The 24,189-nt window shown below is 37.4% G+C and overlaps 1 long non-coding RNA gene across 1 annotated transcript in view; it reads right to left on the bottom strand.

Annotated features, from left to right (window-relative positions):
- Positions 1–13,327: 13,327 nt before the first annotated feature.
- The window catches only part of LOC136885575 (uncharacterized), a 47,224-nt gene continuing 36,362 nt past the window's right edge, over positions 13,328–24,189 (bottom strand). The window contains exon 5 of the long non-coding RNA XR_010861566.2: positions 13,328–13,449. This is a non-coding gene — a long non-coding RNA (uncharacterized lncRNA). The remainder of the gene's footprint in view (positions 13,450–24,189) is intronic.

Here is a 24,189-nt window from a genome sequence, read left to right on the forward strand (position 1 = left end):
TCATGTCTGGAGTGAGGGCAATCCTCATGCCACCTCCACTGGTGGCCACCACAAACAATTCTGTCAAAGTATGTATGGGCATTGTCCAATATCACCTAATAGGGCCTTATTTTCTGGTCCTGTTTGACTGGTCCACTTTACCTGTTGTTCCTGTGAGATGTGCTGCTACAATTACTGGAGACTGTACCCCTTGTTGTCCGTGAAAGGATGTGGTTTCAAGATGACAGTGCACCAGCCCACTTCATGTTAATGTCTGCGGTCACCTGAACAACACATACAGATCTTGCACCTCTGGACTTCTTCCTCTGGGGTTACTGGTATATCAAGTCGTTGGCGTATGAAACTCCTGTAGAAACGGGTCTAAGCGGCCTGTCTGCTGGTACAACAGACACTAGGGATCCACGAGAGAGTACGGCAGAAATTCATACGCCATTGCCACGCATGCATTGAGGCTGGCGATCGTCACTTCGAACAATTACTGTTATTATGCGGTGTACTCTTGTGTATGTCCATACACAGTAAATATGGACCATGTTAGGCATCGCTAGACTAAGAACCAAAACACCATTCTGAGATAATTGAGCTCACAGTTTCCAGTTGATTAACAATCCATTTATTGTTAAATTTTTCCAATCTTTTGCAGTAAGAATTATTTTTTAACTCCTTTGTAAATCCTCAACCTAATTACTTATCAAATAACGCTAGAAATAAATAAAATGGCGGTTAGTCTATTTAAGTTTGATTGTGCATTTTTGTTTTGCATCAACAGACTAAGTGACTTTTAAATCCTTTGGTTGTGTTAGGCATAACTAAACTGTGCATTAGGACTAGTCTGTGATAAAGCATAAGTAAACTACATGATGTTTCTGAAATTTACAGTTCAAGAAATTATCATTTCACTATATTGGACACATAATCATAAATGAAGTTGTAAATTATATTATGTAAGATACAAATCATTTGTGAAATCTACAATTTAACGGTATGGAATTATGAATTAAGTCAGTCATTTTTGCTCTCAAGACTGTTTTGTAGAAATTCCATTTCTTACTGATAGTGTGAGGAAATGGCAATAACATGCACAATTTTGCAGTAAAAAGTACTTTCTTCTTTATTAATTGGCAAAATAGCATGGTAATGTAATGTAAAACTGAATAAAAATGGAAATAATAAAGCTTACAAAACAACAAATCCAAAAACATTATGTATTTTACACTTTAATACTTTTTATTAGCTGGCTTGAATCACAAAACTGTAAAAAATGAATTATAGTGAGATACTTGATGAATCTTATAAACATAAACAAAACCCCTAAAATTAAAAGGTGCCATTGGAAGTTGGTTTCACTAATTAGCATGAAACACAATACTGCTTAGTAACTAAACAAAATTTAAGAAACAAATTAAGTGTTCACTCAAATGAACTGGTTGTGCAGAAGGTCTTCCTTTCCTATTTTTTTTTATTTCAATACTTAATTCAACTCCAGTGTCCTTGTCAGTCACTCTTCATGAAAATGCTTAGAGGTTTGTCTTTTCTGATTTAATGTTCTCTTGTTTTCAGCCAGTTTATTTTGTGATTTTTCCATGTCAACTTTATGGTTTATCTGTTTTTCCAGCATTTGTTCCTAAGAATTCTTTCTGTTCCATTCTGTGAACAACCAAAGCATTCTTTCTACGACATACTTTCATCAAATTCATATAGTCATTTAGTGTACAACCATTGTTGTAGCTTCAGCGTGCACTGTTTCCAAAATTGCTGTCGTTGGCCAAAAAACTGTGCCCTGGGAGAACATAGCGCAAAGTAATATTTTCTAGCGTGGGGTGAGTTTCCAAAACAGTTTTAAGTATTAAAACTATTTTTTTGTTTCGATTTTGGCCCCCACATTAGTCTGACCAAAGAATAAGTTCCTTTGCAGAACATAGATTTTCTTGGATGTGTTTCTTAAGGCAGCTGCCAACCTCCTGAGCTCTGTGACCAGCTTCACTCTCAATCCAAACATAGCAGTAACCTTTGTTGTCCTTGCCACTGTGAATACCAAGATTATAGACACATAACCTTTTATGGTATACAATGCTAGTAGGAATCTCAGGTAGGGGCAAAGTTTGCTCTAAGTCGAAACAGTTTCCACATCAGGCTGATCCTTGGCTGCAAGCATGCCTTCCTTCCTCTTTGCCTGTGTCTTTCGTGCCTTTTCCAAATGTAAATCTTTTTCTTTCAAAGGTTGGAGCTTTATGTTATCTGCACAATGCTTCATTTCAACTTCTAATCGATCACACATTACACGTATCTTTCTTCAGTATTTTTCTACGCAAGTTGAATTTGGTCACCAAAAAAAAACTTTTTATAAGAAGACACTTACTGGTTAAGTTTCTTCACAGTACAAGTAGCTCCCTCTGTGGATAAGTGGTAGTGTCGGCCTCTGGATCCCAAGATAGCAGGTTCAAACCCGGCAGAGGTAGTCGGATTTTTGAAGGGCGGAAAAGAGTCCATTCGACACTCCATGTCGTACGATGTCGGCATGTAAAAGATCTCTGGTGACACATTTGGTGTTTACCCGACAAAATTCATTAAATCTCAGCCATAGACGCCCAAGAGTTTCGGTTTATTCGGTCTGCCATCTAGTGGGTCTAGAGTAAAACGGAACGTCGAAATTGATGGGCAGACAGCCAGATGGCGTCAAATTGAAATGTCTGCACACGGTAGCTGAGGCCATACGATTATCATTATTATTAGTAGTAGTAGTACAAGTTATGCATTTTTTCCACTGTTGTATCTTCTGAAAGAAATTCTCTCTGTATTTGCTCTTCTGTAATGAGACTTATATTTGGGAAATTTGTTAATATATTTTATTACCTCTTGTATATGCGTATCAAGTTTGTGTCTGCCACCTACTCCACGACAATCACGAACTCCTGAGCGTTTCATATGTTTCAAAGAATTATTCACTTTACTACTTGAAATCCTCAATGTCTGTATAAAGGTTTTACACACAACCACACCACACAGTTTGTACAACCTACTACATTTTCTTTTGGCTGTTTTTATTCTTTTTCTTCTTATTTCACACTCTTGAACCATTGAGCAAATCACTGCATGCTGGGCGTCATGTGATTCGACACTGTAAAACTTGGAAATTCTAAGTTCCCATGGAGGGAATTAGATATTTTTCCACCAATGGAGCATATCAAAAATCTGATCAAAAATTAGATGTTGGCTTTTCAGGCGTTTGCTCTATTAACCAGCGTTTTGTCTTAGGTCTGACACTAGACTCGTCAGTGGGATGTGTCAGACCCTACCCACTGACGTTGGGGTGTATGCAGGTGAACTTATCAGAAGCCTATTTATGAGGCACACTCCATTGTGGAGTTTTATCTCCCGTATGCAGTTATCAGACTGTGCCTCATAAATAGGCTTCTGATAAGTTCACCTGCATACACCCCAGCGTCAGTGGGTAGGGTCTGACACATCCCACTCTGACGATTCTAGTGTCAGACCTAAGACGAAACGCTGGTTAATAGAGCCAGTGTCTGAAAAGCCAACATCTAATTTTTGATCAGAGTGTAAAACTTGTCAAATTATTTTCTGGCATTTTCCTTACCTACTTTTTCCAAACATTTACAGGGGCAAATGTAACGACTGAACTCTTTACATTCTTTGAATGCATTTCTTTGGGTAAAATCTTTGTTTTGGATGCAAAGTCTTTTTCTTGTCTCTCTCGGTTTTGGTTTTCATACTTATGTTTTCTTCCCCTTTTTGGTCTTCCCAGTACCTGATTTGCATCTGGTTCAAGATTGGTATTTTCCACATCATTAGAATCCAAAGGCTGCTGTAGGTTTGCTTTTGTCTCTTTCTACTTGGTTACTGCAGGACCTACAGTATTAATCTGCTTTATGAATTATGTGACAGTATGTCCCATCATCAGTTTCAGTATCCACTACTACACTTACATTCAAATCATTACTTTTATTTGTTTCAGTAAGAGTACTTGTCTCAACAGGTTTATTGTGTAACTGTTCTGAATACAGTTCAATAATTTTACACTGTTAAGTTTCACTGCAGTTGTCTTGATTGTATAAACAACTATTGTGCTCAGCATGAGTTTCATTATTGGATAATAAACCTAACTTATTACCTTCTGAATTGGAACTCGTATCACGTGCACTCAGTTCGCTGTTATTAAAATCTCTTAGCATGCCAAATTTGTCGCATAAAGCTGACTACCAATCTTGCGATGTGCCATTAGAAAGAGATGAAACACTGTTAAGCGCACCTGGCAAAAGTGACTCCATAGTAACATGCACTAGTTCAGTAAGGTCCATATTATTGTTTCAATATGACATCAGTTTGAAGACGAACAATTACCCTTGCTTCTGCATTCCAATAGTTGACAAGATATGCTGTCACTGTGTACAGATGTCTGATCTCTTTCCTAGCAATCAAAAGAAACATGAATTACATTTGAATTTACATGCAAACAAAAAAAGGTGTCTTAATTTCAGTTAATTCATTTTAATAAAACACTTTATTATAAATCCAATATGTGCTATTATTCAGTACTAGTGCTATGACATAGGTTATGTGTAGAGGCACGATTTTTTCGCATTAATTCTTGAACGATTTTGCGGGAAGGATACTAATTTTCGCATTATTTTGTGAAATAGATATTGCTGTATCGCTTTAATTTTGCTTTAATGAAATTCTAAAATTAATCATTAAAGGATTGTGGATGTTTGACATACTGTACATACCTGGTACATACTTTTGAAGCCATTTCCTGACTGCAGGGTCATCTACCTTCTCCAGTGGGATGTTGGCTTTGAGTAGCATCGCTGTTGTTTCGTGAATAAATTCTATTTTTTCACTCTTAGCTTTCTTTTGCATATCTAATAGTTCTATTGTTGCCTGCCGTTTCACTGTTGGAATGCTAACTTTACGTTCTGAATGTTCCTTATTTTTAAAACAATGTTTTGAGACGGTATCTTTTTTCTCTCACTCGATACGAACATTACAAAATTTATACATTAGAATATTGCTTTCCGAAACTTATAAACCTTCACTCGCAAACTGTTTAGCTCTGCTGTGCACCGTAACACTTCGCTACTGTCTGTGATCACTTTCTTCATTTTACCTGACCACGAAGCCGAAATACCCCGGTCAATTGTGATGCTTGTAGACGTCATTAGGGATTCTAGGATTGAACAGTGCCGTGAGAAGACAGGCTGGGGTGGGATTACCAGCCACCACAAAAACATTCCAAACATTTTGTTTGGCAAGAAGCCTGGAGCCAACCCTTTTTCTTTGAGGCAATGTCTTAGAGATTTTTCCTGAACATTTATTTCCTGTTGATGAATATTCGCTCTTCCTTTTCTTTTCATACATAACTTTGGAACAAAATGTAAAGTTCGTCATTCACTACTGTCCCCTTCAAAAGTGGTAATAATTTAGTAAAGGAGAATGATTTATTTCATCAGAGAGTTGGAACATTATTTAATCGCCAGGAGGGTGAGATTTTGTATTTCCGTGCTAGTGCGAGCCAGCCACTTGCGAACCGGTTTTCCCGACCTACCAAGAGAACGAGGAAGCAGGGTGAAATTCCTGTTAGATGGCCTTCAAACACATGTGTACCACGTGACCCGGCGAGCAGCGTGATCTCAATCGATCAATAAATGGAAAGTCAAGTGATGTGAAACTGGAGCAGCCAATAAAAATGACAACCTTCATAGGAATGCAACAGATCCACCAATTAGATGTAATTAAGAGGCACACCTACGTCTTAAGACAGGGAATTAATGGTAATTCCAGAGGAAATTTTATAGAGGGTGCTTACTTCTGAACACTTGATTTGAGCGTTACTCTAATTGCAGCTACGGAAGAGACTGGACGTCGTTTGCTTCATTGGGAGACTTTACATTAGAGAAGGCATTGAGGACTGTATAAACCGCAATTCAGACACTTGGAAAATTTAGCTACGATTTGTTTAGGATTGTCATAAGATAAGTGTCCACATCTCCAAATTATAAAACATCGCGTGTGTATCCTGGACTATTGCTAAGACTTTTGTTAGTTTCAGCTTTCTACGAGAACTTGGAAGAAGGAAGGTCGTTGGTTCGAGCTCACTTCAAGATGGCTATCCAGTTCCGTGAGGAATACTACAGTTTCCTGTGTACCTTCAGCTCCTCCATGAGTCACTAATCATGTAAGGCGTCGGACATGGACAAGACTTTGTTCGATGGAAGGTGATGTGACCACGTACTAGGTCATCAGCCAGAATCCAGTTCACACCAGCCACATGAGTATTCTTTAAGAATTCTTTTTTTTTTCCTATTTCTGTAAAATGTTTGTAAAATGTAGCCTTACCTTATTCATTTAGATTTCTATTAGTTTTTGCAGTAGTTTGACTTTTTATTCTTCTTTCTTTGGTGGGAGGTAGTTTGTGCTCTGGAATGAATGTGTATTGGTTTCTATTAGTTAGAGATGAGTGTATGTCATCGAGAGAGACCTCAACTGTCCTAAGAATTTAGAAGGCAGGAGAGATAAAAATAAATGAACCCGTGTTAATTTTGAATGATTTTGAAATAATTTGAAAGTTAATTGAGACAAATTAGGACAGTGTTCTAGTGTTTTTCTAAGTGTAAAATTTAATCCTACGATTGTACGACATGTTTGTGGGTTTGAGTTCGCTAGAGTCATCCGAATAATTTCGTATGATAGCTTTGCGAGTGAGATTATGCACGGTCAAATATAATAATAATGATTAAAAATAATTAAACCTAATTACGGGCTAAAATTATTTAATAAGGTCATGGGTTTAATGTTAGTTTATTCTTGGAATGTATTATCGTGTGCTCACTTTATGTAAAGTAAGCCTGGAACATGGCAATCCTCTGGACGGAGTAATGACAAATTATATGTATATTTTCTGCGCTATTAATTTGAGTATGACTTGCAGATGGACATTATGTTTTGAGTAATAATTTATGCATCCATTAGTCATATTGGGAAGAGATGTGTCACTGGACATGATTTCTTAGAGTTTCAGTGCAGATTAATCGAGAGCCACGACATTACAGGTGAATAAAAAATGCCGCAACTCATGGACCATAAGCGCGTATTCTAATATTTTGACCTGTGTTGTAGTTATTCTACTTGCTTATTTTGGATGATTTCTGTTTAAAATATTCTGTGAACATCGTTGTATAATTAATTTCTACACACTAGTGATAACCTCAATTCTATCACATTCTAAATTGATACCTGGGATATATGTGATATTGTCATCTAGAGAATGATTTCCCTAATTTGCAATAAATCCTAAATTTAATAATAATGGGTTAGTGTTTATGTAAATAATATTATAATATTGTTGTGTACCTATGTGTGAATGTGGGTTGTGTGATATAATTATATTCTGTGTTTTATGAATATTTCTTGTATGATTTCGTGATGATATTCTCCACTATGTGCGTCAAATTTTTGACTGATTTGTATTATTTTGCGTGTCTGTAATTGGATGAATTATGAACCTTTAGAAGATTTTATTGTAATTTAAGATAGATTAGGGCCTAATTCACTAAGTTAAAGTGAATAAGAGAAGGCAACGTCTGTGGACTGATGTCACGAGATTAAATTATCAGTTATTGTACAGTCACTTTCAGCATAAAACAGTCAAATTTAGGTTGATATGAGTTCAAGTAAAAATTTATTACAGGAAGTTTAGTCAATTAATAATTATAAAAATGAAGTAATTGTTGAAGGAAAAGTCTAAGGAAGACTTGTTAACCATAATTTTTGAATTGAATAATTTTCAATAATTTAAATAGGGAAGAGAAAATGATCATTTTCTTGTGAAATAAAAGTGAGATCCGGATGGAATATTTTAATTTAAACAATTTAATTATCATTATAGGAGAATATCAGATATTATTTTGATTTTCGAGTCAATTTTCAGTAAATTAATGATTCTTATATTTATTACAGACACGAACAGTCGTTGAACTTTAATTTGAGCAAGATCCCTCATAAATGATAGCATGAGGAGAAGATATTTCCAAGAATCAAACCCAGATTTTGTGAATTTAATTGTTTTATTTGAAAGAGTGTCAGTTTTAATAAATGTATAAACCTATTTTAGTCTCCTTTCATTTGTCGCTAGTCCTTCATCTATCCCTGCCTTTAAAAAATTTCTGCACAGCCGATAGCAAACGGTCCACCTCTGAGACCCTCGCTCTCCGGCGAGCTGAGCCCGGCATGATGGGGGCACTACAGATTTCGCTGTAATATTGTGCTTGATGCGAAATAATTGAATTTCGCTTTAAAGTGGCCTTATCGCTTTAATTTGCGAACATAATTTCCATATTTTCTTAACCAGAAACATATGATTCGTAAAGATATTGCAAAATCGCTTCAAAATGTTTTTTGTCACGTTTATTGTTAATGCGAAAAAATCATGCCTCTAGTTATGTGTAATTTCTTAATTAACTTGTACACCTTAAACTTGGTACATTTTCATCCCTCACCACTATACATTAAAAGGAGTGACTGTTATTTAGTTAAACCATTAAATTAACAACAAATCTATAAATGTTTTTGTTTGTAAAGTTGTTTGGAGGTTAACATAAAAAGGAAATGTTTGTTTTCATACCCTTAAAACCTCAGTTATTATATGATAATATATTATTGCATTTGTAATAATGTGTTTGGTTCTTGCTCTGATAGCCTCCATTACTGGTACCACAATGTAGGAAATACGACAGCACGATCGTTTACCATGTAAACATGCACAGTAACAACATACTAGGTTAGTAAACACTACACAGCTGATGTGTGGTCTATTGTGAACCAGTACACCTGTTTTGTTTAGCATCACTAAACCACAGACTGGTAAAAGGTGCTTGGTCTACTGTTGCATAACTAAATATTGGCTTATTGCTTTTGGTTTCATGATGCAAAACACAAAATCAAACATATATAAATTGGCACTTAGATTTTTCATATATTTTAAGGCTACTGTTACTAGGACATGTATGGTGATTTTTGTCCATTTAAGTTTGTTTATCAACAGAATGTGCACAAATTTTGATTTTTATGAAATGGTGCTTGGTCTGATGCATAACATGGTCCATATTAATTTCCAATCATTGGTTCTCTATCCCAATATAATTTTGTTGTGGACCCTTTATCATGTTTCATTTTGACCCAAAAGGTTTGAGACACCTGTATACTGGATGTGCACAATCAAACTGATGGTAGTTTGACTGAGTGGCTCAGACTGTTGAAGCGCTGGCCTTCTGACCCCAACTTGGCTGGTTTGATCCTGGCTCAGTCTGGTGGTATTTGAAGGTGTTCAAATATGTCAGCCTTGTGTCAGTAATTTACTGGCATGTAAAAACTCCTGTGGGATTAAATTTTGGCACCTTGGTGTCTCTGAAAACAGTAGTTAGTGGAATGTAAAGCCAGTAACATTATTAAACTGTTCAGTGCGGTACAGCACAGGCTGTAATGACTGCAGGTGTCTGAAATTTTGTAGATATGTTAACTAGGCAATGCACACAAGAATTATGTCACAAAAATTACTAGTTCAATGTCTTGCCACCAGGTGTAAAATATGGTGCTGTAATGAGTGGTAGGGTTGCAGAAAAAGGTAGGAAAAAATCACATGAACATGGTGATTCTGGCATGTTTAGGATTTATGGTTATAAACACTGTTCAATATGGCCTCCCAACTCAGCAACATGCTGCATCTGTCACACAGCATGGTTGACAGTTGCATGCAGCATATCTGGTGAAATCAGTGACATGATGTTGAATGCTAGCCTTTAGTTTTGGCAGAGACTGGATATGTCCCTGATATCCCCACAACCAGAAGTCACATGGATTTAGGTTGGGGGATATTGAAGACTGCACATTTGTAAAATGCCCAGAGATAATGTGGTCTTTACTGAAGGTCTTGCAGCAAATCTTTCACCTGGTGGGTTAATGCGGTGTTGCCCCATCTTGCTTGAAAATAGCGGTGTGGTCACAGTTGCGTTCTAAGTGTTGCACAAGGAGGTCCCTGTAAGGGGCACCTAACAGGCCCATGTCATGTCTTCAAAGAAAAATGGACCAAGAATGAATGAGCTTGTAAAACTACACCAATCAAATAAGCTGAATGCAATGGTTGTTCCTATAAAAACCAAGGAACTGACAACGGAATTCCACTGGAAGAACTTTCTAACGTCACGAGTAATGAAAAATTGCATGTTTTGAGTGTTTGCAGCGCCATATTTTTATCTGATGCAAGACTGGAAACTAATAATTTTTTTTGGCATAATTTGTTAGCGCATTGCTTAGTTAGTACATTAACGAAATTTCAGATTCCTACGATTGTTGCAGCCTGTGCTGTGTTGTGCTGAATTCTGTTAAATTGAGGACAAATCTTAGTGTCTGTCAACAGTGCAGTTGTTAATTAAACCAGCATAGCTGCAGACTACTTTACTGTTTTGCCACCTTTAGTGTTAGCAGTCACTTGCATGCTCTGCCATTCAACTACTGGACAGGATATACTTTTTGTTAAATTATATAACACTATTTAACATCTAGGAAAAATAAACTCTGACAATTTGGAGAATGGGTGCAAACATTTATTAGGCCTAATGATATTGTAATACATACTGTATTAAGGAAAACTGCATGTATTTAAAAAAAAACAATTTGGACAACAATAAATTATCATAATCAGGGGAATAGAACCATCTGGTTCTGTGGCTGTGAAAGCCATTTCTGGATATTGTATCTCCATGAGGTAGTATGTATTTTTGAATGGAGAATTCACTTCTCCTTTAGCAGGTTAGCAATCCCTAGTTGCTAACATGGTGGTGCCACTGCTAAGCAGAGTCCTGGAGGGGTGTGCCATTCCAGCTGATGAGCCCAAATGGCATGTCTGGGTGAAACTCTGCAAAATGCACATGGCCTAACCACCCAAAAGCTGGTTCTATTCCTGTGATTATAAGATCTGTGGCTGTGAAAGCCATTTTTGGATAATAATCACTCTTGCTGTTTCAGGAATGAGGGGATTTGAGTAATTCATCCTAGGTCTTCTGTGCCTCATACTGGGGACCTTGGGTGGGTAATAGATGTGGCACATCCCTGTACATTAATCAATATTTATAAGTGAAAATTCTGTTGATGGATCCCATGACATGTGCCACTTGACTATAGTTGGACCCACAAGAGTTTAAGTCTGATGTTTAGTGCCACTGGTGAGAAAAAGTTCACTAACTCTGCTCAAATGACCTGTTTATGACATTGACAACAGATGCCACTTTTAAGGAAGCTATCACCATGTGGGTTGGCTTGCTCTCAGTTTATGTTGTGATATTATTCAGAATGGTGCTGGTTTATGTAATTATTTACATGTTTGTTTTCTGAACATTATTTTTGTTCATTTTTTGTAAGTTAATCAGTTCTATTCTCCATTTAGCATGTGCATTTCTTGAGGATATTGTCATTTATTGGCAATGATGTGTTCTGTCTTAAATGCTGGAATTATTAGCATGAGCTTAGACCTACATATTTGATTAAACATTCAGTCTTTATGAAAGGGTGATATGCTGCAGATGGAGGTAACAGACCAGGCAGCATACTTTGTAGTTACTGTTTTTGCTGCTCAAGTGTCAGACTCAAACTCTTGTGGGTCCAAATATAAATGAACATTGACAGATTTTTCTCATTTGTGTGATTGTTTGGATGTATACTGCATTATATATGAAGTATTATTCCATTTTAAGGGATTCATTTTCAAATATATTTTTTGTTTGCAGTTCTGAGAGCTGTATTTTCCTGTACTGCATGGATGAGATGAAGACTTGCTATGGCAGTTAGAAAATTGTTCAGCAATCAAGACAAGAAAATAGTGGCTTAATTTTGCATTCATGAAAATAAGTACAGTGTTGCAAGAAAATTTGGGGACACATTGTGTTCTTTTTTTTTTTTTTTTTTTTTGCTAGGGGCTTTACGTCGCACCGACACAGATAGGTCTTATGGCGACGACATTGTGTTCTTATTACCATGTGATATAACAATGCAGTTTAACTGTTAACATTGGGAAAATAGTGGTCTTTTTTGACCCAAAGTAGATTTTTTGATGACTTGTTCAGTAAACTTTATACTTTATTATTTTGACAATTAAATTTTTTTTTATTGCTGGATTGCTTGTAATGTATCATATTTGAAATTGATAAGGATAAGTCTCTTAAAATATTTTGCAAATATCTGAACATTTTCAGTTATTTTTCTAGATGAGGGTGGAGGAAATAGTGGAATAAGTTGTTTGGTAACTTCCAATGGGCTCATCAGACTTACAGTACTTTCTTGTAGTGGAAATACTGGTACACTGTTTTGTACACATAGCCTTAACATTACAATTTCAGCATGGTGATTATTTTTTCATTCAGAAAAGTACTTTGTGGAAAATATGATGTATTCAAACATACGTTTGTCATTGTATTTTTGTGAAGTACACTTCTGATTTTCAAAATAATTATGGTATTTAATTTGTAGGTTTAAGGCTATGTGTAGCTCCATTTAAGAAAACAGTTGGTGCCATTACTGAAAGTGGAAAGAGAATGTTATCTTAATTGGTTCATGAGTTATTTGAGGTGGACAACTTAGCTGAAAAATCCTGTATAACATACATTTTTAGCATCCTAGTATTTACTGTTTGTGGGAGTGTGTCTTGAAATATGGTTCATAATGCCAGAGTTGCAAATAGGCATTTGTTTGTGGTTTTGCTATTCTGTTCAGATGTTCACTTATTGTGACTTGTTTGTAATAGGAAGCTGGCAACTGTTTCCTTCCTACATTTGCTATTGTGACTGTCAGTTTTCCTATATTCAGAGAACAGTTTGTTTTGTCTGGAAATGTTCATAAAAAGTAATCTGAATGTTCAGCATACTTAACATGTGATGAAACAAAGAGAGTTGGTCTCTTTCCTCAGGCTTGATCATCAATTGTATTACTTATTGTAACACTCAAAAAATTATGTAATAAAGGATAGAAAGAACAAAGGACTTATTTATATATTATGCTCCTTATACTTTCCTTTTCATGTAACAAAAGAAGTTGTAATTGATTTGTAATGCTCAGAGAACAGCTTTGGCTTTGTCTATTTTTAAATAAATAAAAAGCAATTTTAACATTTCAGGTTTTCCATTCTGAATACAAAATTATGGAAATTTGGACTTAGGTTTTTTTTTTTTCATTTATTTTTCAGAAATGCATCAAAAATAAAAATTTTAATTATAAAACTTAATTATTTCATTGAAATTAAGAAAAAATTACAAAAAATAATGAAATTTTGCAAGAAAAATGACATTTTGAGCAGAAAAACAGCTTAAAAATATACCCTAAGTCCAACACCTCATTTCAAGTGTCCAGGTTCAGCGTCGAAACTTTTATGAATCACGGACTTTCCTGTTCAAGAAAAAAAAAATTTGAAAGATTAATATTAAGTACATCCAATACAGTACTGCTATTGCACAAGAAGAGAGCACTTTTACTCCCCCACTTGTGCAATAGCAGTGCTCTATACACATCATCGAAGCACCTACAAAGACTGTGTGATATCAAAGAATTCTTTGAGGCAACTTTCAGTATTGAACAGTTTGGTTTTGTTATCTCAAGAGGAAATATTTCACACAGGTGTTTCCGTAGATGCAACGATAAGCTGTTGTTATTACAATATTAAACGTAGCAGTACTGCCAACAACTGGAAGTGTATATCTAAATATAATGCACACAATTGCCTACTACGAAAATTCTCAGCCTGTTCCCAGTCATCTGACAGTCACAAATGCGAACAATGAAGCCCCCATCTAGCAGCGAGGGTAGGAACCTTGCTGGCTGCCGAAGCCTGTCGCACTCCTCTGAGGCAATGATTAATGACTGATGGATGAAATATTAGAGTGTGTTGCTGGAATGAAAGAGAAGGAAACCAGAGGGAAACCTCTCCCACCTCTGCTTTGTCCAGCAAACATCTCACATGGAGTGACCACGATTTGAAGCACTGAAACCAGTGGCGAGAGTCTGGCGTGCTGAGTCAGAGGTTTCATAATTGCCTACTAGTGAAGAAATAATCTTGCAGAATCACCCTAATTTTACCACAGTTTAAAATGGCACCATTATTTCGCTGGTTTTGTTGGCACGAGATATTGAAAGGGTATGTGTTTATTACACCTTCAACTAATGTAAGTCGTAAGAGACTTATTATCTCATTAGAGTAGGCATCTTTTTTGCTAGTGTGTTAACATCACACAAATACATTGAAGGTTTTCGGCGATGCAAAGATTTGCCTGGTATGAAAATGAGAAATGCCTGAAAACCATTTTTAGGGCTGCACCGAACCCGCCATCTCCCAAGTGGAAGCTCACAGCTACGCAGTCCTAACCGCATGGCCAACTTGCTTGGTTGGAGTAGGTCTCTCGTACTCTTCAATGATGAAAGACTGCAGTATTCAATCAAGCTTCCTGGGAGGTCCAAACACTAACAATTTATTTTGTGTTAGTAAATGATCATTTCTCAAAATAGCCCGCCTGGTGGCCGTTGATCATTATGGTGGTTAGCCAGTTCGAGTTACACTGCTCGGAAAAAATATTACCATCATGTTGGCAGGTAGGAGAGATGGTGGTATACAATTTCTAATCACTAGATTATGTGCCAAAAGCCTGGATTAAATTCTAAACCTCACCGCAGTGCTCAAATGGAGTAAGGGTATATGACACTGGTGATTCGCCCGTCAGATGGGGGACGTTGAGCCTTGAGCAGGCTGCTTGGTGCTATTGAACAGAAGTAGGCTATGTGCCAGCACTGCGTTTCACCCCTCTCCCTTCCTACTATCACGTCATTCATTTCATCTCATTAGCTCCTCTGAAGAGGTTGACATCAGAAAGAGCACCCGGTCTTAAGAACTTTCTTCATACCAAACTGCGTAAAGAAACTGGGCAAGGGTTGGATGTACATGTTAACTGAACCAAGATGGGTAAGTTCTTAAGCTCATTAACTTTAGGTTCAGTTTATCTGTACCATTTTCAATAACAACTGTTCAACACTTGCAAGAGTTGGCAGTACTACTAGATAAAAAAATCACAAACCATTTCTAACAAGTAAGGACAACTTTCTTATCACTGATTTGTTCAACAAATTGGTAAGCCCTCGTAATATACTCAGATTTACACTATCAATCATCACTGATCAGCAATTAGTGCAGTCACCCAGTTGGCAGTTTCCCTATCTCTTCTTTAAAAAAATGCAAAGAATTTGGAAAATGATTGAACATATTCCAATCCATAACACTTCTCTCCTCTCTGTACTACGAGTCCAAATAATGAAGTTGAAAGTTCAACATTAAATAGCTGTGTTTTTTTTTTGTTTGTTTTTTTTTAAATTGAAATTGAAACATGATCCTCAATGGAATGTACAAATAAATTGTTGTTAATTACAAGACAGCTACGAGATCTCTCTGATATCCTACATGTACTGGCCACACATGCCTTAGTGGGGAGTCACTTTGACACCATACCTAATATACATACACGATTTTTTTTCAGTACAAGCATGCAAAAATTAAACAGGAAATATGACATGCTCTACTAAACATTTTGAGATAGGAACGTAGTATCTGAGAAACCAGCTTCTTCTTATTATTATTATTAGCGTGCCTGTCTGCCTCGGACGCTGGCGATCAACATGGCTATACGGGCTTTATCCATTGAAATTCGGAACAGTTCTGCAGATATTTTGTTGAACCAGGTTTTAAGGTTGTTGAGCCAGGAAATTCTTCTTTGGAAACCAGCTTAAACGTGTTAATTTATTTACATCTAGCTTTTACAGTACCATATCATTGACAAACCTGAGTTTATGTATAACTTTGCGCCTCACAAAAAAATAACGGCCACCAACTTCAATACAAGCACAATATTCACATACCAGATACCCGCGTACCCTTTCAAATCGCAGGCGACTACAATCCTGGTAATGAATTCCATGTCTTTCTTTTTTGCAAGTTGCCTTACGTCGCACCGACACAGATAGGTCTTATGGCGACGATGGGATAGGAAACGGCCCTAATTAAGGTACAGTCCCAGCATTTTCCTGGTATCAAAGTGGGGAAAACATGGGAAATCATCAGTGGAGTTCGAACCCAGTATCACACAGCTGCATGCCCATAACTGGATGGCCAACTCGCTTGGTCACTGTGTATGTACCACCTTCAAAAGAAGTACAGTAAAGTACTGAGTTTTCATATAGATTTATTTATTTAGTTAGATGAATCAACGCTAACATGAACTCGATAGATTCAATTCTAAAACGTGATACATTTACAAGCCAACAGCGCAGTTAAGCTAGTGACAAGCATTTTACTTAATGTTGTTATTACTGTTTTTGTGAACACCCAATTTTCTGCCCACTGGAAATAATATAAAGCTGAATACATGTAAAAACGTCGCTGTAAATAATCCAGAACATTGTGATAGACATATTTAACCCCTTTCACTTCGGGGTTTCCTACAAAGGTGTATAAAATGTACTTCAGGCTTCCCTGCCTCAAGCTGCTCTGCAACAAGCAAAGCAGCTTAGCTTCAGCGTCAGCGAAGCGAGAGTGCATGCGTACTCGCAATGCAATTTTTGCAAAAGGCTACTCAACTCCCTTTCAGGAACCTCAATTATGCTGCGACATGTCTGCAAATTTGACCCAAATGTGCCACAGTCTAAAAATATTTTGAATGAGGACAAGGACTTGGTGACTGACAAGTGCGTGGAAATGTGCGCCAAGGACTTGAGACTGTTTACAACTATTGAGGGTGAAGGATTTTTAAATTTAGGGCAAACGCTGATAGAAATGGGCAAAACGCATGGCTCGGTGGATATTAAAAATGTTATACCCACTCGAGTCAAAGTTGCTAGGAAAGTACAAATCTTCGCGGACAAAGTGCGCAGTAAAATGCTTCCTGATATAGTGCATGCTATTCAATCTGGTATCTGTGCGAGTACCACGGATCTGTGGACAGATAATTACAAGGGTGTGCACTAAATATCTGTCACAATGCACCATATAAATGCAGATTGGTCTCTCTGTAAGTATGCATTAATGTGTTTGGCCTTCCCTGACTGTCCAAAAACTGGTGAAAATATTTACAGTGAATTGGAAGATCGTTTCAAAGGACTTGGCGTTTCTCATGAAGATTTTTGTAAAATTACATTTGTAACAGACCAAGGAAGCAATATTGTTAAGACCCTCAGCATATACAAGTGTATTCCATGCATGGCTCATATTAATACAGTCTTAAAGCATGTTCTGAGCGAACCCTATTTGAAAGAAAGTGTTCCTAACATGTTAGCTGTTATACATTCAGTGAAATCTCTGGTTTCGTACTTTAAGAGGTTACAGTCATTTTTGAAACCATATGTTTCCACTCGGTGGAAGAGTAATTTTGACATGCTGCAATCAGTTCACTCCCAGATAGATGCTGTGAGAACTATTTTAGAGAAGGAGGGTGCCTCTGAAGAAATGCTCGGTTATGATCAGGATATTACTGGCCTGCTTATAACATTTCTTAAGCCATTTAAGGAAGCCACAATTGATCTTGAGGGTGATGAGGAGCCGACTTTACATCTTGGCTTTCTAGACCGGGGCCGCTATCTCACCGTCAGATAGCTCCTCAATTCTAATCACGTAGGCTGAGTGGACCTCGAACCAGCCGTCAGGTCCAGGTAAAAATCCCTGGCCTGGCCGGGAATCGAACCCGGGGCCTCCGGGTAAGCGGTAGACACGCTACGCCTACACCACGGGGCTGGCGTTTAAAGAACCTACTTTTTATTAAGTAACTACTTTTGACAGAGAGAAATATTATTTGCTAATTAGTTACATAAGATGTCTGAATTACGAAATAAATGTAAACATAACTGTGTAATGACTAACATAATACTAAATAACCATACAAAAGAATATTTGTGTTAATGAATGCTATATAAATTCTGGCATGTAACAACATTCACACAAGTCTCATATCAGCACAATGAACGAGCAAACATTGATTAACGCAGCAGGAAGAAGCAAGCAAGCAAGCAAGCTAACCTGTAGCCTGCCCAAGTTGGGCTGAGCTTGACCTGGCCAGGAGTGCAGCAGCCTGTCTGTGCTGTTGTTTACGTGCGGCTAGCTTGGGCAAGTTAAATGTGGAGTTTGTACACCTCTGGTTTCCTATCCCAAAATGTTCAGCTGAGCATCCCCTATTTCCTGTTTAATTTTTGCAAGCATTTAGTAAAATCTACTTGAATGTTGGCAACACTTTTCAACACAGATGCACAAACTGCATTTCCTTCCTCCTGACATATTCTGTACACTGTTATGATTGGATTCAACATTATTCAGTCGCTTTGATAATTTCGCAGTTTAAAAAAACTTATCTCCATTTCCGAGATACTCATGTAATATGGGCATAAGGTGGACTACAGCGAAACAAGATCAAAACCAGCGACATTGTTGGCCACGATAAGTATACACCTACAAGTAAACTGAATTACGTTTGTCCACTTCAAATCCAAAAAGAAATCAATCATCCATCGATCTGCATTTAGAGCTGTCGCAAAGGTGGCAAATAACCTATCAATTGTTTACCTAGCCTTTTCATTTAACATTTTCCTTGATAAATTACAGTGGAACCTCAATTCTCCGCTTTTGGCGGGACCACGGAAATAAAATGTACAACACGTGAAAACGGAAAATCCGGGAATGAATGAACCATCAACTACTCGGCTAAACATCACCCTAAATATGTTTACGGTAATAATAAACTTACAAATACTCCTACACCAAACCAAACTACAGCCCCAATGGGCCTTCGCCTACCAAGTGACAGCTGCTCAGTCCGAAGGCTTGTAGATTACGAGGTGACGCATGGTCAATGTGACGAATCCTCTCGGCCGTTATTCCTGGCTCTGTAGACCGGAGTCGCCATCTTACCATTAGATAGCTTCTCAATTACGGGTAATCATGTAGGCTGAGTGAACCTGGAACCAGCCCTCATATCCAGGTAAAAATGCCTGACATGGCCGGGAATCAAACCCGGGCCCTCGGGTGAGAGGCAGGCAAGTTAGACCGCAGGGCTGGCTTCAAACATTAATTTCTGGTACACGAGTTACAAATCTCGAAACTTGACATTCAGTTTTACCAGAGAACTTCATCAGTTTCCTGTGAAAACTTCTTTCAGTTCAGCAACTTTGACCAGCCAAACTCTTCGAAAAATCTAATAACGACAAGCCAAACAACAATCGACCACAAGTAGTTTTTAATTCTCTAATCTAATAAAATAAAGGACAGTAGATACAAATACTATTCATAATCAGTTTCTGGAAATCTTGTACCGCATAAATTAGGCCCAGATAGACTTTTAAAGTTTACATTGAACTCGAGAATATGGTTTTGAATGCAAGTATCGACTGTCAAAAGTTCTCGAATGCATTATATTCATTTCTACCCATCACTAATCATGATCAAATTGGAAAGAGAAATATCATCAAAACTTCAGATATGGCAGTTATTCATGGCCTTGAGCTCAGCTGGAAAGCGTGCTCACTGTAAAAGTATGAGTGGTAAATGTAGTGTGCGCAAATAAAACTACTGTGGTTTTTGTTAACATTTTAACACAAAACGTAAAATTCCCAGTCTTATATTAGGACCAAAACAGTAATAGGCAATCCTAAAACCTCCCATGGCTTTATGTATGTAAGGTGCAACATCTATTCTGGTCTCGATAACACAATCGTATGTGATAATATTAAAATACTAAATTTGTGTTAAGAAGGAGCAGTTTCAATTCCTACCTGAAAGCCTAGTGACTATACAGTGCCCTGAGGGAAATACCGAAAACCTCTTCGGCGACAAAAAAAAGAACATCTAACCCTGGACATAATGCAGACGTTTTACAACTACGAACATTTCACGAAACTCGTTCATTCTTCAAGTAGAGCTGTCGAAATGCGCTCTGTCTCCTTCCAATTGTTGTGGCCACTCTCTGTTTTATTATTTCCCAGCAATCTCTGAACAATACCACCCGAATGCAATGCTAAAATGGTCCCTTATACAGGTCACCGCCAATCACTTTTCCAGTACAGTACTTGTTCTAATTATCGCAATGACGGGACGTTAACACCAAGATCCATAAGTATACCATAGCTGTCCTTTTGTGAGGTACAGTTTCTTGAAAAATGCTTGATCAAGGATTTAGCAATGATGGGACTGAAATTTCTGGACGATTCATCCGGGGTATCGTTTGTTCGAGGAACGGATAATGCAGGACTTTTTACAACGTGATTTAATTAGGATGTGCGCCGGACTAGATAATTTGAACGAATAGTCCGGGAAAACGTAGTTTTCGGGAACGTATAATCGAGGTTCTACTGTACTCCCATCCTATAAATGAATATTTGCCCCAATTTGTCCCCTTGAATACGAATTTTATCTTCATGCTGTGATCTTTCCTACTTTTATTAAAGCTCCACTAAAGGCAATATCATCTGTAAAATAATGTACATTCTAACCAAAGAGCTAAATGAGAGAGAAAATAAACAAATTAGCCAAAGATTTTGTTCGTACTTCCTTGGGGATCGAATATAATAAATGTACTTTTGTACCAAAACACAACACGGTTAAAATTCTACATCCACACACTGCTTCAAGAAGGTTGTCCATACCTGCTTCAAAATGATAAAATTCTCTTGAATACCTCCATTACAATGTAGGAACATGTGAAAATGTTAGGCATATCATTGGAACAAACAAAGCAATCAAGAGAACTTGAAGGACTGGAAGGAAGAAAAACTGAAAGAAAGTCTGAAACCAGTCAGCATAAAGCACAGAAAGAGATTTCTCAAATTATTCTTCCAACCAGGTTTTAACTACAGAAACTCAAATAAAAATTATTCTGTTTCCAAATCAAATTTTCTTAAAGCTTAATTCCTTATTATTTGCATGGCTAACAACAAAAGAGATGGGGGAAATAAAAAAACAAGGCTTCAAACATTATTTTTAAATAAGTTTCTTTTTTTTTACTACAAGGAATTAAACCAGTTTCTCGGAGACCCAGGAATATATCTACATTCTAGAGGTAGCTCCTTTCGTTTCAAAATTATGATTTGGACAGACCTGTGATATCCTAAAACAGTGCTTTCATTATAATTTGTTGAGTGATCAAATGATGATAATAGGATTGTTTGACATGAGACTCATCCTATCAAATTATACTGCATCACTGTAGGAGAAAAATAGCATAATTTGGCCTCCCAGAACTGGTCTCGAAATCATCGCTTCAAAATATTCCTATAGGAAGCTACTTGCCACTTATATCTTCAGTTAAAACATCTTGAAATCATCACACTTTTTTTTTCTTCCTTTTCTGAATACATCTTTCTATCAGCTTTCCTACGTCACGGTCATTTGGTCTCTTTTTAGATATCCTATCGCACACATCATTCAGCGGGTTGATCAACGTGGCTTTACGTTTTCACTCAACAACTAGGATATCCCTTTAAGACTTAACGTTTCCTCGTTCAGCACTACTTTGGAAGCCATTACAACCTGGATATAAATAGAAGACTTCAGCTACACGCAGAAGCCTTATACAGTCAACCAGTATCAATCCGACACACAATCTGATGTGCCTGGACACACTTTATACGTTCAACAACAGTTCAGCGGAATTTAAGTTAAAGTGAGGTTGTTGCTTTATTTTATTTAGACATCAAGATTTTAAGCCAACATATATCTCTTGCTCATTGTATTCTTCCTTACAGGACTTCCACAGTCCCATTTGACCTCTTTAAACAGACATTCCGCCATTATGTGTTTCATTCTGGTTGTGTGTTTTTTTTTAATCTTGTTTTGATTTAATCTAGATTATCATTACATTGATTGAAACTAGTCCTAAAACCTTTGAATGAGTTAATGGTAATTAATGTATTGATTAGGTGGGATTAAAATTGTTATTTTTTGTAAATACAGTAGACATTACCAAATCTGATCACCGATTGCAACAGGGCTTAATGACGTTGGGCATACTGTTCACGAGGAACTTCATGGTCTAGCTGATAAAAGAAGTGCACAGTGTACAGATATCAATGCATACAAAAACGTACCAACCTATGGAACTGTACTAAGAGAAACAAAGAGTGTACAATCCGACTGTCCCCCATTGCTTTGAAAGACATAAAAGCAAGAGGACTGACTTTATCGGATGCATGGTCGGCACAAAGGGAACCATAGTATCCTTCCTTAAAATTACCATTGGAAAAGGTTGCATATACCTAACAGCAGTGTTCTCCCCAGAAAATTTTGTCAGCCGGGTGGCAGGAATGAGTAGCCGGGCGAGGAATACTACGTAAAACTTCAATATGAAAAAAAAAAAAAAAAATCAATTCATCCCCCTCAAAGCATGAACAATTATATCAGACAGGTAAACACAAACTATTGAGTTATCACGAACAAGATATAACAGAGTATTTTGAACTTCTAATGTTCAAATGCTCCTTCCAAATCATGCAACAGCGGACGAAGGCCTACCACTCGGTAGCTGTGGACAAGTGGACTGCGATGTGGGTTTGTGACATTTTGCGGAATAGAGGGCTTGCATGCGATTCTACGCTAATCCAGACCCCGCTCGCGCGCGACACTACGTCGTGGTCGAGCTAAACATTTTATCTCCGATGTAATTGATGCAATTATGCTAACAATAATGATTTATCATTTAAATTAACAGTTTTACAGTATTTACATGCTAATTTGGTGCACCCAATGGCTCAAATATGTATTAATATTATGTAAATAGCACATATCTAGATTATATCAGCTGGGCGGTCTGTAAAAACGGCAGGGCGGTGCGGCCATTAAAAAGGTCCTAGGGAGAACACTGCCTAACAGTACAGGGTCTCTCTTATAAATCCGGACCGTCCAGTGGCGTTTCTACTCTCCGAGACCTAAGCAGCTGTACGGAAGACATGCGGATAGTTGTTGACCTTGTAAGGAGCATGCACGTGTTCGACCTAGCATCAAGAGCCAGTTTGAGTCTCAGCTGTTAACATGGTGAAACAGTTATCATTGTAACACCGTATTTTCATATGTAAAAGTTAGTTTAAGTACGAGTCAGCTCGACGGGTACGTGGTGCATTTGTTCAGCAATTTCCTGGTGAAGTGTCACCTTCATGAGCACAGATTCATGTAATTGTAAATAAATTTGAAATTACTGACTCAGTGCTCAAAAAAAAAAAAAAAAAAAAATGCACACACACGAACAGTTTTAACAGAGGAAAAGCTAGATGACATTGGCGCAAATCCTGAACGGTCACTGACTCTAAATGACTCACAAAATTAGCACAAGTAGGGGTTTCGGTTTCTTCTTCACACAGAGCTACAAAGCTGTTACACATCAAACCGTACAGGTTTACACGGGCCCATTGTTTTAAACCTGCTGATCCAGCCACAACAGTGAGTGGTATCTTGCGTCACTGAATGATCATTTATTTGATCCACAGCTTGTGTTCTTTTCAGGTTAGGCCTAGCTTCGTCTTAATGGTCGCGTGAACAGTCATAAATCTCGCTATTGGTATGCAGAAAATCCTAATGGTGTTTATGAAGTCCCGGTCCCTCATTATGAAGAATGACGCTTCCAGCATCTTTTATAAGGTAAGATTTCATATAAGATTGTATACATACTTAAGGCAAGGCGGGCGGCCACACGCGACATAAGTTGGGCTGAGGCAGCTGCTGTAGCGCAGAATACAAAAACCGTGCACTCGGTCTGGGTTTAAAAGACAGACTCTGAATTATGAAGAAAGTAGCCCTTGCAGCCCTTATGGTATATATTACAATACTTGGGCACCAACTACACCAACAACGTCTTCTTCCATTGCAAGCCAGAAGAGGCGATACCTCCACTACCGGATATAAATGTGAAACTTTCCGCAGCTTTAGCTATGTTTGTTAAAAGGACAGATTTGTGGATGTACTTTTAAACTGTGATGTTTCATTTATATTTATAATACATATGCAAACATTGCACTTTGTCCAATGTGGCAGCCCTTGCTTTTAGTTTATCCTAGAAAACTCATCAATTCCAGCTGCTTTTCTAGTTTTTAACTTTTACACCTTTTTGTAAATATCTTTGT

This window comes from Anabrus simplex, chromosome 14, assembly GCF_040414725.1.
Source record: "Anabrus simplex isolate iqAnaSimp1 chromosome 14, ASM4041472v1, whole genome shotgun sequence".
In the NCBI taxonomy this organism is placed as follows: domain Eukaryota; kingdom Metazoa; phylum Arthropoda; class Insecta; order Orthoptera; family Tettigoniidae; genus Anabrus; species Anabrus simplex.